The sequence below is a fragment of the Primulina tabacum genome, chromosome 5 (genome assembly GCF_025594145.1).
Source record: "Primulina tabacum isolate GXHZ01 chromosome 5, ASM2559414v2, whole genome shotgun sequence".
NCBI classification, from domain to species: Eukaryota; Viridiplantae; Streptophyta; class Magnoliopsida; order Lamiales; family Gesneriaceae; genus Primulina; species Primulina tabacum.
In genome coordinates this window covers 36,204,483-36,210,412 of record NC_134554.1, presented here as the reverse complement: position 1 = coordinate 36,210,412, position 5,930 = coordinate 36,204,483, and positions in this window count along the sequence as shown.

Here is a 5,930-nt window from a genome sequence, read left to right as displayed (position 1 = left end):
GCAGTAAAAAGGGCTTTTGAAAAATGGTCATTATTTTTACTTGCAAAGAAATTTACTTTAAAAGTTGATAACACACAGGTAAAAGCTTTCTTAAGGAATAGAATTGAGTCTAAATCTGAGAAGGCCAGATTATTAAGATGGCAGGCACTATGTCAGAATTATATTTTGATATTATGATAATAAAATCTCATGAAAATATTCTTACAGATTTTTTAACAAGAGATGGACAGCATTGACATTGATGCTATTATCAAGATGCAGAGGCATTTGAGGGAACACCTTGAAATGCTTCAAAACGAGTTTAACAAGCTAGTCGTAAACGTAGAAGTTGTGAGAAGACTACAACAAGCCGATGAGAGAGTGGTCTCTGATTGAATTACAGGATGTTTACAGGCGTATACTCAGCTATGGTCTGTAATGTAAAGGCCTATCCTCCAAGGCATTGAGAAGCCATTGGTTTCCCAAATGGAGAGTTTTCGAGTACAGGACTCTATACCTGTAGCGGGGGATTCAAATGCCCCTTGCACAAGTGTTAAGTCGGGATCATAACCAGATGAGTCGGATGAAACAAAAATTGAGACTCCTGATCCTTATCTTGAGTCCTCAAGTCAACCCTCCACCTCAGGGATTAAAGAGGGAGAGATCAACCTTAGGCCTCGTACTGATAAAGGCAAATCTAAGGTTGACACTAATGAAATTTCAATTTCTCCATTTTAGGTTTACCAACAGAATTGGGAGAAATTAAAAACAAGAGTTGGCATTAACCCAGCCACCAATAGGGTTGATGTTTAAGGGAAATATCCTAGGGTATGGATGAAACCTAATTCATATCCCAAGGAAGTCAAAGCCTGGTATGAATTCGGGGCTCTTGCCTCAGTTTATACTACCTCACCCAGCTTTCCGGAAATTTCGGGACTACCTAAATGGATCCAGGAAACTGTTCATGAAACTTGGGCGAATAACGATTATTTGTCCAGAGGAGATGTTTTGGAGCTATACTTTTTCAGTGCAGCACCAGAACCAGCAGGGAAAGGTTCACACGAAGCCTTTCATTTCATCAAGTTAAGGAGGCCAGATACAAATATTCAGAAATTTATCAAGGACCCTCCGACAAAAGAAACACCCCTGGTTGCTTCAATTACTGAAGACGATATTTCAACCAGAAGAGCATGGGGTTTATGGGTCTGTCTCACTGAGATGGACAAAGTCAAGTTCCCATTCAAGTTTTATCAAAATTCTTTGAATGGATCGTTCCTGTTAAATACAATGACAGGAAAAACTACAAGTTTTGCAGCTGCCGGCAAGTAAAGAAACTCGTCGGAAATTCTGCAATATGGAACATGTAGGAAAATGGTCAGAAAACATCTGTCCTGAATGCCAGAATCAAAAGGAACTCGAGTTCGGTAAAGGTTTCTGAAACGTCTGCCCTTTTATTGCTTTAAAAGTACTAGAAAATTTTTTTTTATAAACACTCAATTTTTCGGCCATGTACCTTTCTCACGTGAAAATATAAAATATTTTGCCCTTTTTTTTAAAAATAAAACATCAGCCAACTAGCATTTTAAAATCAAGTGAAATAGTCACAACATAAAATCGTCTACTGTTTTACCAAACCTAAAGAAAGCAATAATTTGAAAAGAATAGCCCATACTAAACCTCTCAAAAATCTCTCAAAAGCATAAATAAATAGTCTTAAAAATCTTTATCTAATATCAGTAATCATAAAACATAATGCGGAAATAGTAGAAGCGCTGGTCCTCGAGTTGTGTGCACCGACAGTCCAGTAGAATCACCCGTCAAGACCTCCCTCATACCCACCTACATCCATCACACCTAGTGAGTCTACAGACTCAACACACCATAATCTTTATAACAAATAATACGTAATACAGTCAACATATAACAGTGAAAAATACTTTTACTTAAAATATCGTTTTCATGAAGATGCATAAACTTCAAACATGAACATTTACGTAAACCTTTTATGATGCATGAACTTTAAATAAAAGCATTTTCATAATGATGCATCAACTTTAAGCATAAAAATTTTCATGACATGCATAACATAAACCTTAACCTTTTTCCTTTTTCCTCAACATGACATGACATAAAACATTTTTTCATGATCATAAACATTTTTCCTTTTCCTTTTCTTTTTCCTTTGTTGAATTCAGATCGTTAATTGTGACTTTCCTCAAACCTCAAAAGTCGATGGATCCATCTACATGTAACCACAATACTGGGCAGCGGGGGACACCAGCAACACTTTCACCGGTCAACTGGGCCCTGGCCTATCATGATCGAATAGAAATACGATCGTCGGGGCTCTCTCTGGGGCCTTCTCCCATAAATAAGCTCCCTCTGGGGCCTTCTCCCCTCACGATATTCTCATTCTTACCTCAAACCTCATAACCTCATATTCGTAATAATGGAAACACGATCGTCGGGCTTCCACTGGGACCATCACCCTCACGACATCGCCATCATTAACGAATTAGTCACAATCACTTCACTTCCTTCAACATTTATCATTCCCATCACTTTAGAAAAATCATGAATAATATTAGCATTTTTCATTTTAAAACCAAGCATGCAACATGTATTTTAAATGTCTTCTCTCAATCATAAAAATCAAATAGACATTTAAAAATCATAATTTAATCATGAACATTTTATAAACAATTAAAAATGACATTTTAACCTCAAAACATGTATAATAACATTTTTACATATTAAATCATAACCATCTAAAATTCCTTAAACACTTAAAATATCATTTTAACATATAAAATCTCCACAAAAATCCATAACTATAAAAAAATAATCATATTAGCACATAAAATAGCATTCAGGGCACTGCCATGACGTTTACTAATTTTTAGGTGTAAAAAGACCATTTTACCCCTGGACTCGACATTTTTCGTTTTCGACTTTTTTCTTGATTTTATGACTCTAACATGTCCCAAATAATTATTTAAGCTTACATGAATTTTTTTCCATAATTTTATTTAGCTTAAATATTAGACTTTCTCATTGATATTTAATTAATTGTTTTAACGGTGTTTTAATCCCGAAAAATCCCAAACTTTAATATAAAATTCCTAAATTCTGAATTTAGTCTTTTTATATTGTTTTAGCCCTTATGGACCATGACTCGACCCCCGTGAGCCGTTTTCCCATTTTCATTAGTTTAAAACCCTATTTTGACACCTAAACTTCGACCCCGAGCCAACTTCCGATTTTCACGAGTTACCCCCGAGCCATGTTGATCCAAAACTTGACCAACCTCCTAACTTAACCTACTGGACCCTTAGACCACCAAGAACCCAGCCCCAACAGCAAAAACGAGGACCCCTACACAACACCATACTCTGGCCGAGAGTTGCAGATTGCATGGACTCTCGATTCATGCACCTAAGGACCTAGCCGACGCCCCAGCACCCGAACCAACCCCCAGTGCACTTGCTTAAGACCCTAAAGAAGTACCCTAGCCCGGCCTTTGAACCACGGACCGCGCCCCGAGCCCCTGGAAGCATACCACACCCTGCACATGTGCTGCGCGTTCTCGGGTGAGGAGTCCTTGCAAGCAAGGACTCCTCCCTGCACTTCCAGACCCTGGTCGAGCCCTAGCCCAAGCCAAGGCCGAACCAAACCCCTTAACGATGAACCGCTCGCCCCAAATCCTTGACAGCAGGTTCACGGGTTCTTGCATGTTCTTATTTCTTTTTCTTTCTTTGTTTTAGTCGACTTATGTGTGGTGTGTGGGACTCAAAAATGTTTTAAAAACCTTCCTTAACCTTACCCTAAACATGGCAGCCCCTAAACACGAACAGGACATGAAATTTGGGCATAGAAATCAAAAGTTCCAAGCATGCGCATGAGAAGTACGAAAATTCTGAATAATAATTCATGTTTTCATGCATACAACAATTCAAACAAATATTATGAAATGATGGATGAGAAAAGGGAGATTAAGGTGTGCCTTTGCGTATTATACGCTCGGATAATCGTTGACGACGAAGAACGGAGGGACGACTATGGCTTCTTCTTGCTTGCCTTTCGAAAATCTCCTTTCAAGTGGTGTGTGTGTGCTTCCGTGAGATTGTAGGGTTGGGGAGAGTAGATTTCAGAAATAAAACTAGGGTAGCCAATGGTTTGCTTTTAGAATAGGGTTTGTGAATTAATTAACACATTAAATATTAATTGATCATTATCTAGACCTTAGGCCTAATAAGCCATTAAATTAGGCCCATTAGTCTAATTAGGATTTAATAAAATATTAAAATAGTTTTCTTTAACTAAATATGTGAATTTATTAGCCGGGTTGCCAAAAAGTTCGTATTTTAGTTGAAAAATCAACACCGATAAAATTTACGTCCCAGCGTATAAAATCACCTCAAAACCCCTTATTTTTAAAAATACTAAAAAGCAACAACCATATTTTTCAGCCCTCGGTCTCTGTTCCTCGATTGCAACGCGAATAACCTTTTAAAAATACATTTTAATGCAATCATGTAGAAGAATATATTTTAAACATGCAAATATGCACAGCATAATTGATTCAAGCAATTAAAACATTTAATTAAAATACAAAAGAATTTAATAATTGCATGCATGCGGTTCGCGTGATGTTTTAAATTTTCGGGGCGTTACAGTTTCAAACCGAGATATGATCGGAAACATTTTACCGAAACAAGGACAAGCAGGGAAGGATCACCAGCACATTTTCCTCGAGGATACAAAAAGCCAAAGATTCCTCGACAGAGTTGAAAGTGGACATGTGATCATCCCACCAAGAAAAAAAGAACCACCATGTGAAAAACCATGCGAGTGGAATTCAAGGACAACCAATAATCGGTGGTAAACGACAAGGACCACCAATAATAGGTGGAAAAGGACAAAGGACATTGGATTCCTTATCTTTAAAGATAAGAGAAATCTAATAAACAGACAAGAAATTGGACCCAATTGAATCTATAAATAAGACCAAACGGGAACCAGTAAATCACACAAGACTTAAACCAAACTAGAAACAAAATGTATTTTTCATATCTCAGAGTTTCCAGAAAAAGGATTAAGGAAACAAGAAAAGAGCTGAAAATTTTTAAAGAATTTCAGAAAAGGCTCGAAGAAACAAGAAGAGAGATGCAAGCTGATCTGATCCAAGTGCATATAAACTATTTATGCCGAAAGATTCAAGAAATGACTGTTTCTAGATTAATGATCTAGAAGAAGACAAATCAAGGAAAGATGGAGGGGCCATCTTAAGAGGACCACTCAACCACTACAAGGTCCATATGCAAGCTGTAAAGGCTTATTAAGATTTGGAATCCGGGTTTCAAATCCGAAGAAGCCTTCTATAAATAAGGCAGGAAGGAAGAAGTGAAGATCATCGAATATTTTCCTCATTTCTTTCAAGAAAAAATTGTAATATTTTCTAGTTTATGAGTTTTTCAAGTTCGGCTACTATTAGTAGCTAAACAAGTTTCTCCTCCTCTACAGGAGGTTTCAATGTATTAATAAATGTTTGTGTTTGAATAAAGAGATCTTTGCTCTTAGCCCCTCTCATGTATTATTTTCAAAATTTTATCTTCTACTGTACACTCTAAGGTAGGAAATGAATTAGAGTTGTGTCAAGTACTGCTGAAGGAATCTGCATCAGTAACCATCGGTTGCGATCATGTGGTTGGACTATGAGGAGCAGTTCGTAAAATACGGTGGATATAACCCGGTGGTACCCCGGTCAAAAAGATATAAGATTTAATTTATTTTACGGAAGCATGATGGGCCATTATTTAAAAGAAAAATCAATTATTTGAAATAAAGGTTTAAAGGGTTGTTTTGGAATTTGGGTATCAAAACCAAATTTGATAAAAAATGGGAACTGAATCACAAGTTGCCCTTCAAAATTAATTAATAGCAACAAAATG